The 16,920-nt window shown below is 46.0% G+C and overlaps 1 protein-coding gene across 1 annotated transcript in view; it reads right to left on the reverse strand.

Annotated features, from left to right (window-relative positions):
* JAKMIP3 (Janus kinase and microtubule interacting protein 3) overlaps positions 1-16,920 on the reverse strand; it is a 776,485-nt gene that overhangs the window by 24,236 nt on the left and 735,329 nt on the right. The gene's annotated exons all lie outside the window — the stretch shown is intronic.

A 16,920-nucleotide genomic window follows, 5' to 3' on the forward strand; every position in this document is an offset into this window, starting at 1 on the left:
TTTGTTTAAAATCGAATAAAGTATTTTGACTGACTGACTGACTGAAGTAATGCCACACCACAAACAGAACCCAAGCATTTACTTGGTGTTGTCTGCAATTGAGGATTATTTAGCTGTACTCATAAAATTCTGTTTGCTAAGCCTTTGGCACCAAACGTCTTGGCTCCATTCTGATCACTCTGACTTTGTCTTTGAAGCACCTACAAATCTCGTGAATATTTGCCTGATCTGTGTTTTGCAAAACTGAATAATGAATGACAATTGAATGAATAAGCAACCTATGTTCTCCTCATTCCCAACTATGAAGGTGATACTTGTATCGTGCCTACTCATGTAGGTGCTTCCCAGTGTACGTTAACATTCTTCTTAGTCGGGCTGTTAGAAATATATGAAACTATTATTGTTAATATTCTTTTTAATATTATAATAAATTATTTTATTATTATTATAACACAAACTGTAACTCCAAAGGTATCCTAGCACTGGCTATCACAGAGAGAGGAGATGTGGTACACCATAGGTCTAGCAAGTATATAACCAAGTTTTCAGAGTCTCCCTAAAAGTCAAGAGATCACTAATGGAATGGACAGAGAAAGGTAGACTGTTCCACAGGCAGGAAGGTTGAACTGAGATGGCCCCTCTTCCAGCTCGTGTCATTTTAAACTTGAATACCACCAGCAAACCTTTCTTAGTATAATAGTGAGAGAGCGCAAACTGACCAAAATGTAGAAATACATCACACTTACACGTAGTAAGCACAAATCATGAAGAGAAATGCCATGAGTGCTGATAGTATCCAAAGATATATTCTAAAATATGTAGTTAATATAGAAGTTTAGATAGAAGTGGAACTAATACAGAGTTGTGAGAAGTAATGCGATTTTATTAAACATAATTATTCCTGAATCCATGTTGTGTAGCTGCTAAAATGTATGATGACATACGGAAAGTTGAAATGTGGTAGGCCTCAGGGCCTGAGCAAGGCGGGAGGGGGAAGGTGATTAAAATATACAATATGGATTGCACTAATGTTTAGAATTAATGAGTAGGCTTTTTGATTTATAGATGTGTTTACCGAAGTCAGTAGAAAATGAGTACTAACATGCTAATAATTAAAGAAGTTGAATGCTATAAAATATAGTAGAGCTGGAAAGCTTTTAGTGTTGATTTACACATATTGGTCTGGACCGGGGAATGTTGCAACGCGGTTGGAAAACCATGAGAAATGGGATTAGGCTGCAGAAGTCTGTCTAGAAGAGAAAAGGGGGTATTCAATGATTAAAATAATGAATAGAAACTTGTTCAAGAAATGGACCAGACATGGAGGAGGGTTTCGGAATGTTTAAGGGGTATCAGCGGGCCGGAGACGAGTCTGAGAAGCAAGGTCGACTCTAACCGCAAGGCCTCATCATGGAAAAAGCCAGAAGCTACACCACGTGAGGGGCGTCTCACGAGGGGCGTCCTAAATGTTGTTGTATTTTTGTATTAGGGACAGCACCCCTGGGTGGAGGCAGAGCAGACGCCTGAGGACCCTTTAGAGAGCGGATGGGTAGGCAGAGAGGGGTCGTGACTGGAGAACTATAGGTTTTCACCAAGAGTTCGAGAGTGGGTGGCTTCCCTTGGGAGTCATTCGCTGCTGACACCTTTGATAGAATAAGACCTGGTTAAGTAGGGATACCATCTAGAGCAGGGTAGGGAAAGCCTAACCTGTAATTTCCTTCCGCCTGTAATGAGCGATAGATTTCAATACGTGTCTATGCTAACGGCACTATTGTTTTTAGAACTGGTATTGATAGTTTCCGTTGTTCGTCTGAGGGCTTTCAGAGAACACGTGTATGTAGTTGGGCCCGTATATTTGGTGAATCTCATCTTGAGATGCTTGTACCTGCAACTTATAATAAATCTTTGAAAGCTAGAAGTTGTTTGTGATCCTTTGAAGCAGAGTCCTTTACTGGGGGAGCTAACTTGTTAAGAGATGCACCTTCTTTCCTCAACGACAGGCAATAAAGATTCAGTCGACCAGACCGGGGTTTTAGATCGATAGTGATAAGGTATTGATCAAAATCTCAACCCTTCCAGTTGGTAGCTATAGAGAATGGTTGCCTTCTTGAGGAAGGTGATCTAGGCCAGGTTAGATTACCCCAAGCCCCTTAGAGACCGATGATCGGAAGAACCGCCCGTGGAAGAAGGACCGGATGACGTGAAGCAGAGAAGCAGCAGTATCGGTCGAGAGTGAGTATAAAGGGTCATGCGTGTTAAGATTGCGGTGTTTTGTATTGTATCTATGTTGTAATGTTTGGCGGAGTTGAATGACTGTAGAGTGGCTGTGGAACAGGTTGTGAGCGCGCGCAACCGGTGGAAATCTTAGGCTCAAAGAGAGCTTAAGTGGTTCGGGTGTATCGGACACCCAGAAGTAATTGTTAACCAGGGTGAAGGGGGTCATGAGGTACCAGTGACCACCCGAAGGACCAGATAGGGGGAGAGTGCGCGAGTAACAGACGCTGGTCGGAAGTTACTGTGTGCGTAAAGAACCTATCAGAGTGACGGCAGACATCTCGTCAGTTGTGTTGATAATTACAGATAGACTGTGGACGTACAGTCGAGGGAAGTGACCGCTTGGTCGGAAGTAGTCATTTTTCGGTGTATGAATGGGACGCATGCATGACCGCGAGGAGAGCTGAGAAAGGAGGGGTGCTGCTGCGAAGCGGAGACTAGTGACGTCAGAAGGTGCCGCGCTGGGATTGGTCGGCCGGTGAAAGACCGCGCTGCGATAGGCCAGCTAGCAAAGCCGCGCTAGGATTGGTGAATTGTCATCAGGAAGTAAACAGAGTATTCAAGCTGGAAATCTTGCGCATAATTATGAAGTGTTTTAAATGGTTAAAAGCGCTGTTTAAAAGAGAACGTAGGGGATCGTATGAAGGGGAAGAAGCCCCGCCGGAGGGTACGCCAGCTCATTACATGGGGGTAAATGTTGGGTTGCACACGATTCTGTGGATCTCAGAGTGGAGTAAGATGACAGATGGAAATGAGGAACTCACGTTCCCGAAGTACGGGACGTATAGACTAGAGGTGCTACACAGATTAAAAGCAATTATGACCTCTACGAGACCCTTGCCTAGACCAACACAGTTTGAAGCCCTTAATGCATGGATTAGGGCAGCGCATGAAAAGAACATGAACAGACGGCAGGAAAGAGTGAAACGCTCGGTAAGAGCAGTGCAGGATGCCAAGTGGGATGAGGATGCTAAAAGATGGAGGGCGCATAACATGGAAGTAAACAAATTGTATCCAGTGTTAGAGATGCCCGGAAATAAAAGCCCCCTAGAAGAGGATGACGAGAGCGAGACAGAGGATAGCCTGATAAACAGATTATTGACAGACAGGCCGCCTCCGTATAACAGAGCAGAAGGGGATGCCGAGAAAGGGGGGGGCAATGCAGGAGAGCATGGGCCGCTTCCCAGTTCCGAATGGGACCCTGCTGCAAAGAAAGAACTGTCCCAGCCTAGCCAAGTGCAACAGGTGGTCGGGAGGGTTGTGGTGCAAAGAGCGCCAGAAATGGGGTGTGCCACATCCTACGCGTTACCCGATGCACTACAAGTACCTGTTACCATAGGTCCTATAGTATCGATATATGACCCAGAGAGAGCGAGAGGGGAGGAACGGGTATGGAGGGACAGAGAAAGAGCAGAGATGACAAGAAGGAATGATACGATCAACTCCCCAAGCCAGATGCCGATACCAAGAGAGTGGAGTACCCCAGTACCCACGGCAGGGGATCTTGGGAACATTAGATACCCAGAGGATATGAGGGGACCAGGACGGAAATCCTTTCAAGAGTTTAATGAGTACATGAAGCAATGGGATGAGGCAGTTGAGGCTCATAAGAGCATCATAGTGGCGGAAGCTGAAAGAGAAAGGCAGGACAGCAGAGCCCGAACTCACTGCGGGGCTGAGGAGAGCAGTCCGGAGTGGGACGGGAGGGAGAAAGACCATAGGAGAGGCATCCATTGGGCCCGGAGTGGAGGTAGATCAGACCTGGAAAACGGAGGGGTGTCTCGCCCGCTATGTAGTGATGAAGATAGAAGGGATCGGGAGTACAGAGACAGCTTTAAGTGCATCCATTGCGTACCAGACAATAGAGAGCAGAGTGGGAGTTGCGAAAGGCCGCATCATAGTCCCTGTGATGACGGACATGAGCGCAGCCTAGGGAATATGGGAAACCAAGAAGGATCGTATCAGGTATTGAGTGATACAAGGCCAAGAGAGGATGGGGACCGAAGGGAGAATAACAGGGAGTCCTACTGTGAGAAAAGAGGAGAGAACGGACAGAGTAAGATAGGGGGTAACAAGCCTGTGTTCCATCATCTTCCAAGGTCGGATGGCCGAGCATGGGATCTGGAGAGATGGGAACGAGAGAGAGCACTCCCCAACTCTCCCGAACCCAAACGAAGGGCCCGGAGTTGGGATGGGAGAGACACCTGTGAACCTCCCTCGAAGGAGATATTACGAGCAGAAATAAAGGCCAAAAGGCTCGATGTCTCTAGCTTAAAGTCAGATTTGGATGACATGGTGGATGGTACCCTGCCCTTAGAAAGAATAGACATGTATGAGCAGGGTGAAATTCTGTTCATGGCAAAGGACCTAACTCGAAAGGCGAGAGCAACCCATGAGAAATTAGTGGAACTGGCAGGCAAGTACATGGTAGACCTGTCAAGAACCAAAGCCTTACAGGGCAACCACAGGCTACATTACACAGACCGAGACCTAGATGAGAGGCGAACCATCGGATTGAAAACACATATAAGGGAACTGATCACTGGAATAAGGACATGGAGGGCCCTAGATAAGTGGGAGGAGAGGTGGTCCAAGAGAGGGACCGTCAGGAGAAGCACACTTATGATGACACCGGGAGGACAGCAGGGAGTAGAGACATACCCTTTGAGGGAAGTCGCAAATGGGACCTATGTCCACGTCCCTTGGAGTAGGGGGGATTTGGCTGCCTTTACCACCTCTTTCCCCAAATTGCGGGAAAACCCAGTGGAGTGGTATAAGCAAGTTGAGAGATTTGTAAAAATCTCAAAGGTCCTATGGATAGATTTGAACACGCTGTTTGACATAGTAGTGCCAGGAGATTTGTGGACCGCGTGTAAGGTTAGCGCTGAGTGGCCCACCATAGAGCCCGAGAGAGATGCTAAGACTAATGGGCCGTCCGAGAGTGTGATGGCAAAGTTCGAGAGAGTAATGACTTGGCTGAAAGATAAAGTGCCAATGCAAGACATAGATTGGGTAAAAATTGACCGAACAAGACAGGAACCCAAAGAGACAGTCCACGAATACTATGAGAGATTGCTGAAGGCGTTCAAACAGTATAGCGGTCTGGATGTAATGGATCCAAGGGACATAGGGCAATTTGTGTCCAAATTCGTCTTGGGTCTGAGACCGGATATTAGTTTAATGATACAGCAACACTTGATCTGTTGGCAAAATAAACCCCTAGACGAAATACTGAGGTATGCTAGGTACTGCTGTGATGAGATAGACTCCAAGGCTAAGAAACTAAAGGAGAAACTGATGGTGGTACAGATGCAGGCAGCTGGGAAGGGGGGACAGCAGCAACAACAACCGGGAACAGGTACTGGAGGAAAGAAACAGTACAGTCAGAACAAGGGCAATGAGGAGAACTCCACCTTTAGACCCAGGATAGATATAACTGCCTTAAAGAAAACAACTAGGTGCCACCAGTGTAACGAGGTGGGACATTGGAAACGCGAGTGTCCCTATAATGTTGAGATAGGAGACCAAGAGGTAGAGGAGGACGAGACCCAGAGTGTGCCTACAAGAGGGGTAACGCAGTACCAAGGAAAGATGCTCAAAGGGGGGGGGCCACCTCCCCGAGCTCAGTTCCCGCAGCCACCCAGAGTAGGGACTATGGGTAAGACCTATAGACAGATGCCACTGTTTGTCGGAGGAGAGGAATGCTATTATGTGGACCCACTAACTGGACAGAGGGTAGAAAGGGATGACTGCACCCTCGGGGCAGCTCTAGAGGTAGATCAGAGGGGACCCTATGTTGAGGCCGAAGTGGCAGGGTTCCCCACGACATTTCTAGTGGACACAGGAGCCACCAGGTCCACGATCAGGTCAGCCGCTGTGCCAGGCCTGCCCATGTCTGGAGAGACCATACAAGTGGTGGGGGTCGCTAACAGGAGAATGACCAGTCCTCTGACGGAACCCGTGCAGGTGAAGATAGGGAAGTACAGTGATGAGCACCAGTTTGTGGTTTGCGATTCTAGTCCTGTATGTCTGCTAGGAAGAGACCTTTTGTGCAAATTAAATTGCACTATATATTGCACACCACAGGGCGTGGAGGTACTGACTAATGATGATGATGCTGACTTCAAAGTCGCCAATTCCAGAATATGTGTGGAACTGTATCCCACTTTGACAGTAGACGAATTACCCTGGGATCTGAGGGAGACCGTTGCTCCAGAAGTATGGGATTTCACTGGGGAAGAGATTGGGTTGGTGAAGGGAGTGGACCCAGTGAAAATTGTAGTGAAACCACATGCTGAGTTCCCAAGAACCCCTCAGTATAAATTGACACCAGAAACGATTGCAGGCATACAACCCGTGATTGAGTCCATGATTAAGCAGGGAATACTAAAGGAAATCGTGGGTAGTCCATGTAACTCCCCGATTATGGGTCTGCAGAAACCCAATGGGAAATTTCGGATAGTGCAGGACCTCAGAAAGATTAATAACATAGTCGTTTCGTGTTGTCCAGTGGTACCGAACCCATCAGTGATACTATTTCAGATACCGTTCCAAGCAGAGTGGTTCACTGTAATTGATCTTTGCCAGGCTTTCTTTTCGATCCCTTTGGACGAAGAAAGCCATTTTCTTTTCGCATTTAAGCTGGAAGGTCGCGTCCTAACATGGTGTCGTATTCCTCAGGGGTATACAGAGAGCCCATCGATCTTCAATCAGCTCCTGAAGAGAAATCTTGAAAGTCTAGTACTGCCCCAGAGGTCAGTTCTGGTCCAGTACATAGACGACCTTCTTGTGGCGTCAGAGACAGAGGAAGCTTGCAGGGAAGACTCTATTGCTTTGTTAAACCATCTAGCCGAAAATGGGCATAAAGTGTCCCCGGGAAAATTGCAGTACTGCCTGACAGAGGTACAGTACTTGGGACACAGAATTGAGAAAGGGAAACGGAAGGTGTCACCAGACAGGATAGAGGCCATCATGAAAATGAGTGCGCCTAAAACGCAGAGAGAAGTCAGGATGTTTCTAGGAATGGTGGGATATTGCCGACAGTGGATCGCAAACTTTTCACTGAAAGCAAAGCCCTTACAAAAACTGACGCACAAGGAGGTGAGTGATCCGGTACCATGGGACAAAGACTGTTTGATGGCATTCCTGCAGCTGAGAGAGGACTTGTGTCGTGCTCCGGCTCTGGGAATGCCAGATTACGATAAACCATTCTTACTCTACTGTTGTGAGAGAGAGGGATGCGCGCTGTCTGTGTTAGTCCAAATCCATGGGAATGCCCGTAGACCAGTCGCATACTTCTCGGCTACTTTAGACCCAGTAGCCGCAGCGTTGCCCGGATGTCTCAAATCCGTTGCTGCAACAGGTGTCAGCATTGAGAGGTGTGAGAATATTGTTATGGGGCATCCGTTAGAGGTACATGTGCCCCATTCTGTTGAATTGTTGATGACCAGGACTAAAACTCAGCATCTGACGAATAGCAGGCTCACGCGCTATGAGCAAGTCATTCTTGCTGCAGAGAACGTGACCCTCAGGAGATGCTCTGTTTTAAATCCTGCTACCTTAATGCCACTTCCAAATGATATTGAGGATGATGAAGAATGTACAGACCATGACTGCCTCGATGTGACTGAACTATGCACCAAACCAAGACCCGACATCGTAGATGAGCCACTGACTGACCCCGATGAAATTTTCTTTGTCGATGGCTCATGTGTAAGAGACGAAGTTGGGCAGTTAAGAGCAGCTTACGCTGTTTGTACAATTACTGGAGTAGTGGAAGCTGGATGCCTGGAAGGAGTACACTCCGCTCAGGTAGCCGAGATTATTGCCCTGACGCGTGCCTGCCTGGCAGGCAATCAAATCCGAGTCACCATATACACTGACAGTCAATATGGTTACGGGGTAGTTCATGATTACGGGCAGTTGTGGTCTCAAAGAGGGTTCATGGCCTCTTCAGGCTCTCCCATTCGCAATGGAGAGTTTGTGCGCCTGTTGTTAGAGGCATTGCAATGTCCAGCAGGTATCGCAGTTGTGAAGTGTACCGCACATACCCGAAACATGGACTTCGTGTCACAAGGCAATAGATATGCCGACGAAGTCGCACGGTATTGCGCGGAAACGGGGTACTCTTTCACCGAGGTGGAAGTGGGTGGAATAAATGTAAGGACTGAATTAGCTATGATATTGGAAACTGTTGACACTTGGGACGAACTGAAAGAAATGCAAGAAAATGCTCCTGACTGTGAAAAAGAAACATGGCAAAAGGCAGGATGTGTAGTGGGGGAGGCCCATTTCTGGGTTTCAGCAGATGGCAGAGCAGTGTTGCCCAATGAGATGGTGAGCCCAATGGCCCGACAAATACATGGTCCTGTACACTTGGGAAGAGATGCTATGCTGAGAGTGTTTAGACAGACCTGGTTCAACCCCAAGTTCAGAGTAGCAGCCGAAGCAGTGTGCCAGCGTTGTGTGACGTGCCAGCAGTTGAATGTAGGGAAAAAGACCCCAGTTGCACTGAGCCACATAGGAAGGGCAGGAGGTCCATTCAACAGAATGCAGATAGATTTTATTGAAATGCCAAGGTGCAGCCGCCTCCGTTATATCCTGGTGGTCGTTTGCGTTTTCTCCAGATGGGTTGAGGCATATCCTACACGCAGGTGCGACACCCTTACAGTAGCTAAGATATTGCTCAGGGAGCTTATCCCGCGCTTCGGGGTGCCGGCCTCTTTGGAATCAGATAGGGGAACGCATTTCAACAGCTCGCTTGTGAAAATGATTTGCGCAGCTTTAAATATCGATCAAAAGCTACATTGCAGTTATAGACCAGAAGCTTCAGGAATTGTGGAACAGATTAATGGCACCATCAAGGCCAGAATTGCGAAGGTGTGTTCATCAACATCCTTGAGTTGGCCTGATGCGCTGCCATTGGTCCTTATGAGCCTCCGTAGTACCCCGGATAGGAGAACTGGTTTGTCTCCTCATGAGGTACTGATGGGAAGAGCAATGAGGTTACCTTCTGTCCCAACTGCTGCATTGATTAGCATCACAGATGATATGATCCTGGACTATTGTAAGGGGCTGTCTGACGCCATTCATTCTGTGTCCCTTCAGGTGCAGGCTGCCGAGGTACCATCGTGCCAGGACCCTTGTCATGACTTGCTTCCTGGAGACTGGGTCCTGGTGAAGAAGCACGTGAGAAGCAGCTGCTTGGATGTTCGTTGGCGTGGGCCCTTCCAGATCATCCTGACCACAAACACAGCCGTGAAAGTGGGAGGCCTGCCCAATTGGATCCACGCGTCGCATACGCGGAGAGTTCCAGCACCTCTGATAGAAACAGCTCCTCTCTCGGATAGACGTCCAGCAGCGGACCGAGAAGCCATAGAGGGGGCTAGCCAAGCTGTAGGGGTGCCAGCGGAAGCAGGGAACGAGTCTGACCAGGCTGAGGACGGTCAGTACAACAGCGAAACAGACAACGCTACTGAAGGAGAAAGTAGCTGGGAGTACGAGTCAGACACTGACAGGTCTGACAGAGAGCGTGAACCAAGGAGGAGAAGACGGAGTAGAAGGGTACGCGGAGAAGCTGATTGGCCGCAGAGAAGGAGCTCTAGCCTAAGGTCAACTCTGGAGAGAACCCTTCCTCCAATATCAGAAGACTCAGACCCAGAAGACGGTGCTCAGGGCGCTGAAGCACCAGAGTTGAGGAGGTCAAGGAGAGTGCGTGTGCCTAACAGAAGATACTCCACCCCTGAGTGGACATATCTGGCGACAGATGGCTTCGAAACCAGTGACGGGGAGGATCAGAGCGGTGGTGGTGTCCAGTTCTGAGCCCATCGTAACAGTGGAGATAAGATTGTTAGTGCCCGGTGTCGAACAAGAAGGGTCACTGACTTTCATGCTCCCCCGTCCTCCCCGCCTCAGCAAGATAAAGGACATGTTTCTCACAGAATTGCAATTCCCTGATTTTGGTTCAAAGATTTCAGCCGCAGAAGAGCACAATCTTCGTCTGGAGATATTGAATTTTGCTGTCGAAGCTGCAGGCGAGCGCCTGATAGTGGATGCTTAAAAGACTTTGTAAATAAGCGTGAAGAAAAGAAGATTACCTAGCGCCTAGGAAGCAGAGAATCTTAGGGACTTTCCCTGAGTTGATGGAGAAGGGCTAGGGTTGTCTGTATTGAACTGTAAAGAACTTTGGCGGAAAGGGTTGTCAGCTTCCAGTTGCGTGGTTCTCAGGATAAAAGGAATAAAGAGACTGTAAAGGAAAGAAAGAAAGAAAAGAACTTTGTGCTGAGTTACGAGAGAATCACACTATTTGACGAAATGGAGGCCGGCACTCAGAACCGCAGAGCAAAATGTATAATAGGTACACTAATAGTAGGAGTGATAATACTAATAGCTCTAGTAGTGACAGTCTCCTATGTAAAGGGACGAGAGGAAGAGGCGAAGGTAACTGATGTGAAATCTGTAGAGGCGCTTACACCCACCGTTGCTGGTGGGAAAGGGGAAAACACACAAGAGAAAGCGTTATTAGCTGCAGAAGCTCGCAGGTTACATGTAGATGAGTCCCAAGGTGACTTTAGGTCAAATGCTTATGCAAAATTATTGTATGAATATGTCGATGCCATGGAGGTCAAGGACTGCTACGTCTGCATGCAGTTGCCGGCATCTGTAGACGAAGGCATTCGTTATCATCACCTCCCGCTGACATATGGCATTACATGTAGCTTATTGCTTAGTATATTTTATGGGAGAGATAGTTTTGAATACTATTTCTCCAATTATGACTCAGTGTTACCAGAAGTCCCAAATTATAAGCAAATGAACAAATGGGACTACTGGAAGAGTGAAGACAGATTGGCCAAGTTCTTCATTCCTTGGATTACCTTAGATACTTCACATGCCCGCAGAAATAATTTGACATGCAAGGTGTCAGAGGTCGAGAAAAAGTTCATAGGGCAGGTGGATGATCGGAATAGGAGACAAAAGATTTTGAAAAAATCAGGACAAGGGAAAACAGATTGGACCGATGAAGAAAGGGTACACAAAAGAAAGGGTAGTAGTGGTCCAATAGCTTTAGATAGAACGCAGAGAGGAAAGTTATGCCTTCACAGAGCCAAAACGTATTATGAAAATGTATACGTGGGAGAAGTTAGCTGTGAACATGCTTTCAATTTAGAGTATTACACCAAGGACTTCCTGAAGGGAATGCAAGTGATTCCAAATGTATATTTCGTATGTGGAAGAAATGCCTACGTGAAGCTACCTGATAATTGGTATGGCTCATGTTACTTGGCAATTATCTTCCCTAAAATATACCATGCCCAGGACTTAGAGATTATCGAGGGCAAGACATCATCGAGGGGAAGGAGAGATGTAGGAGGTGCAGAAATGGTTGGAGATGTCTTTGGAGCTGTGTTCCCTTTTCTAGGATTAATTCTTAATGATGTTAAAATTAGACGACTAGCAACAGTCGTAGACAGGTTGTCTGCCAGTACTGCTCAGTCCTTAATGCTGGTAGAAGGAGAGATGCAATCGATAAGGGCTATGGTTCTTCAGAACCGTCTTGCCTTAGATGTCCTATTAGCAAAAGAGGGCGGAGTCTGTAAAGCTTTGAAGGTCCAAGAATGTTGTACTTACATTCCAGACAATTCGAAGCCCCTTGAAAAGGTTATTAGGAACATAACTGATATTCACAAGGAGATTGAAGATTTGAGCAGAGAAAATGTCTGGGAAAAGGTGGGCCAGGGGATAAGTGACGCAGGAGGTTGGCTCACCACCTTAGGCAAAAGCTTTGTGTGGAAAATACTGAAACCTATCATCATAATATTGATCTGTGGGATTGTATTGTGGGGATTGGTGAGGGTATTCAAATGGTACAGATCCAGAAGGTCAGAGAGAGCTCGGAGTAAACAGCTGCAGAGATTGGCTGCTATACAAGATAGTCAGTACCGGAGTCTGAGGGCTTTGGAAACACAGAAACGAGTTATGCTAGCAATCACTGCAGTTTGAATATTAATGATGACCCCGAGAGGTCATCAAAGGGGGGAACTGAGAGAGCGCAAACTGACCAAAATGTAGAAATACATCACACTTACACGTAGTAAGCACAAATCATGAAGAGAAATGCCATGAGTGCTGATAGTATCCAAAGATATATTCTAAAATATGTAGTTAATATAGAAGTTTAGATAGAAGTGGAACTAATACAGAGTTGTGAGAAGTAATGCGATTTTATTAAACATAATTATTCCTGAATCCATGTTGTGTAGCTGCTAAAATGTATGATGACATACGGAAAGTTGAAATGTGGTAGGCCTCAGGGCCTGAGCAAGGCGGGAGGGGGAAGGTGATTAAAATATACAATATGGATTGCACTAATGTTTAGAATTAATGAGTAGGCTTTTTGATTTATAGATGTGTTTACCGAAGTCAGTAGAAAATGAGTACTAACATGCTAATAATTAAAGAAGTTGAATGCTATAAAATATAGTAGAGCTGGAAAGCTTTTAGTGTTGATTTACACATATTGGTCTGGACCGGGGAATGTTGCAACGCGGTTGGAAAACCATGAGAAATGGGATTAGGCTGCAGAAGTCTGTCTAGAAGAGAAAAGGGGGTATTCAATGATTAAAATAATGAATAGAAACTTGTTCAAGAAATGGACCAGACATGGAGGAGGGTTTCGGAATGTTTAAGGGGTATCAGCGGGCCGGAGACGAGTCTGAGAAGCAAGGTCGACTCTAACCGCAAGGCCTCATCATGGAAAAAGCCAGAAGCTACACCACGTGAGGGGCGTCTCACGAGGGGCGTCCTAAATGTTGTTGTATTTTTGTATTAGGGACAGCACCCCTGGGTGGAGGCAGAGCAGACGCCTGAGGACCCTTTAGAGAGCGGATGGGTAGGCAGAGAGGGGTCGTGACTGGAGAACTATAGGTTTTCACCAAGAGTTCGAGAGTGGGTGGCTTCCCTTGGGAGTCATTCGCTGCTGACACCTTTGATAGAATAAGACCTGGTTAAGTAGGGATACCATCTAGAGCAGGGTAGGGAAAGCCTAACCTGTAATTTCCTTCCGCCTGTAATGAGCGATAGATTTCAATACGTGTCTATGCTAACGGCACTATTGTTTTTAGAACTGGTATTGATAGTTTCCGTTGTTCGTCTGAGGGCTTTCAGAGAACACGTGTATGTAGTTGGGCCCGTATATTTGGTGAATCTCATCTTGAGATGCTTGTACCTGCAACTTATAATAAATCTTTGAAAGCTAGAAGTTGTTTGTGATCCTTTGAAGCAGAGTCCTTTACTGGGGGAGCTAACTTGTTAAGAGATGCACCTTCTTTCCTCAACGACAGGCAATAAAGATTCAGTCGACCAGACCGGGGTTTTAGATCGATAGTGATAAGGTATTGATCAAAATCTCAACCCTTCCAATAGTGCTCATATTTGGACTGCAAGACTAGAGAGCTAATCTGATTAAATGCTCGATGGGCAATTCAAAGAGGGTTAAAGAAAAATTCTCTTTGGAAGAGGAAGCCAGTGATTGGAGTCCATGGAAAAAGATGCAGAGTCTTTCCGAGGCAGGCAAAGGGCTAGCTTCGCAGCAGCAGCTTGAATGCAATACATGTCTGATCAGTTGGTAATCTGGAGCTCTTAAAACCAATGAATTACAATAGTCTAATAAGCTGAATATAACAGCATGAACAATGAAAAGGGCGGAATTGGTTAGGAAGAGAAGGTAGAATCTTTTGGATCATCCGCATTGAAGAAAAGCAGGAAGACGAGCAATTGTTAATGTGAGGGAGAGGACCCTATCAACCTGGACACCAAAGTTATGAACTGAGTTTGTCGTGGAAGGAGGAACATTATCTCTATAGGGCAGAATTTTGCTGGATGTGCATAAGAAGCTATGGCTGTAGAGCAGCCGACTATTTCAGTTTTATCACTGTCAAATGTTATTGACTTAGTGCCAAGCCAGTTGAAGATATCTTGCATGCAGTTGTGAACGTTAGGTGTAGATGACATGCAGTGATGGAATATTAAGATCAGCTTATGATACCCAGCATAATTCATAAAAACGAACACCATGGGATCTGATTTGAAGACCCAAATATCTCAGATAGAAATGGAACAATGTGAGGCGTAAAGAAGACCCTTACGGCACCCCCTGATCAACTGCCCTAAACTTGGAACGAAAATGCAGATGATGGATGACTACTTGAGAACTACTCACTAGATATGATTTGCACCAAGTAAGAGATAGAAATTTAGTATCAACTTTGAATTACCTATAATGGTTAACTGTATCAAAGATGGTAGACAAGGTTAGTAAACCCAGAGCAACCTCCTGGTGCTTGTCTAATGCGTACGTCAACAATCAGAAATACAATATTTATTATTAGCCTACAACTAACAAAATAAAATGTTACAACATAATAACACAGTACATTACTAGTGGAGGCTGATGAATGTTCAGACTGGTGGGGGTTAAATTGGTGAAATGAATTGCAGTAAACGAATGAGTGTGACAAACAAGTCCAATTTTTCTCAGTGAGTTCTGCGGAGACGCTCTATATTTTTCAGAAAATGGCCCAAATAGTACTTTTTACAGTAAAATATGAAAATACCATTGTAATAATACTACAGGTTTGTAGACAGCACTACAGTGCACCCATGGAAATATTGAATGAGGGTTTCCAACCCTCCGTCTCATTCACATTTTGCTTCTTGTACTCTCATTACTCTCTGCCTCTTTCCTTTCTCCCTCATATATTTCTTTTTAATATGTGCCATTCTCACCATCACTAAACTATTCTCACACTTTTCTCACTCTCTTCCTATCACTGTCATTTCCCCTTTCTAAAACCTTCTTTCTCGCTTCTCTTTCATAGTATGTGTTTCTATTCTAGGCACCTTGATGCCTTCGGGCAAAGTCTGCGCGTTATAAGTTTTATTTCATTCATTCATTCATTCATATTATTGTCTCTCCGCTTACACTCCTCAAACTCTCCTGTGGATGTGGCCTTGTCCTATGGACTGGGACTCAAGTAAAGACCACAAGCAAGCAGCAATGCCAATCTATCTGAGAGAGTGAGTGATCTCACTGTCCTGCAAAGACCAGATAAATGGGGTTAAGTATAACCAAAAGTAATACTTATATGGTCACGTTTTCAGCTTCTCCACCCTCTACCTTACTTACCTGCTTCCCTTTCTGTCACATGCAGAGGAAATAAAATGTGAAAAGAATGCAGCACACCATGCACACTAGCAATGTGGATCCATTTGGAAATAGTTAATAGAGCTCTTAGACACCCCAAACAACAGTTTCTACTGATAGATCTAAGCCATTGTAAAGTCAGCCAAATACTACAAAGAAAGCAAGGAGGGCCTTCTGCATCTCGCAACATCCTGCCTCGAGTACCTTTGCAGGCGGGTGCAGGACTGCAGAAAAAAGATGAATGTTGGCTTGGTTTTTCCGATGATCTGAAGGTAAATGTGCATATTTAAAGGACAAAAGCCTGCATGAGCAGGGACTTTTTGCTCAAGTTTAGTGACCCATTTCTTGAGGGATTTGCATTTGAGCCTAGGAACTATGCATGATTGGGAGACGGTGTCCTAGAACTCTTTGGAACCTATTTGTTGGGGGCAGGGGTGGAACAATTAATCTCTATAGGCTTTCATGGAGTAGTAAGTTTTAAATTATTGCCGCCGCAAGGCACGTAGATCTTCTTATGTATATATATGTTTTTATTCCTTTTTATTGTGCTCCTGAGTGCAGGGGTTTTCAGGTAACTTGGGGTACCTCACTTATGTCTATTTGATGGAGTTTGTGTGTGTGTTCTGTGTGTCAGGGGGGGCTCCCCTAAATGAGCGTCAGGGCTCCGCCCACTTCATTTTTCCACAGAATTTAAGCATGTGAAATCAATATAAAAGTTCACCCACGCCAGCTGAGGGCTGCCCTCGCTCTCCGCCACGCTTGCTTTTGTGTGAACACTGTTCTCTGCTGCATGTGCATTAATCTCAGCTGTGGCTTCACAAAGTCCTTAGGCCTATGATGTCATCAGCCCGACAAGCCAATGCCTTGTGTGCTGAACTCCACCCCCTGAGGCATTTGCAATGAAGTTAGCCCCGCGCACTTCAGCCAGAAGCCCTGCAGTGCCAGAGACTTTCTGTCAATCAGGGAACGGAATTTCAGCCATGCCACCCTTTCATTGCTCGTTCCAGGGTGGCGCGAGGTTAGCTAGCCGCACTGCACTGGCTCCACCCCGTCCTGTGATGAATTGTCTAGGGTTGCGGTTTGAGAGTGAAGGCAGGAATCTGAACACTGAAGTCTGTGTAGTGTGCCTGCACAGGTTTTGATGGCGTACTGAGGACACTCCAGTGCTGAGCTTCCCGCTCTGTGCTTTCAGTATGCTGCCACTTCCAAGGGCGACTCATTTTCAAGGTGGATTGATCAATGCTGTAGAGGATCCCATCCCCAAGCTGATCTCTTTAAAAAACAGGGGAGTGGGTGCTCGGCCCCGCTTACTGAGTCTCTTCTGTACCCCTTTTCCCGGGGCCAAATTAATTTAAGAAGTGGGGGCACACTCTCATACCACATATACAAGTTGCCAGTCTGTTCGTGTGGCACTCACTAAAGTGACTGGCAGCGCTATGTAG

The sequence above is a fragment of the Lissotriton vulgaris genome, chromosome 5, assembly GCF_964263255.1.
Source record: "Lissotriton vulgaris chromosome 5, aLisVul1.2, whole genome shotgun sequence".
NCBI lineage: Eukaryota > Metazoa > Chordata > Amphibia > Caudata > Salamandridae > Lissotriton > Lissotriton vulgaris.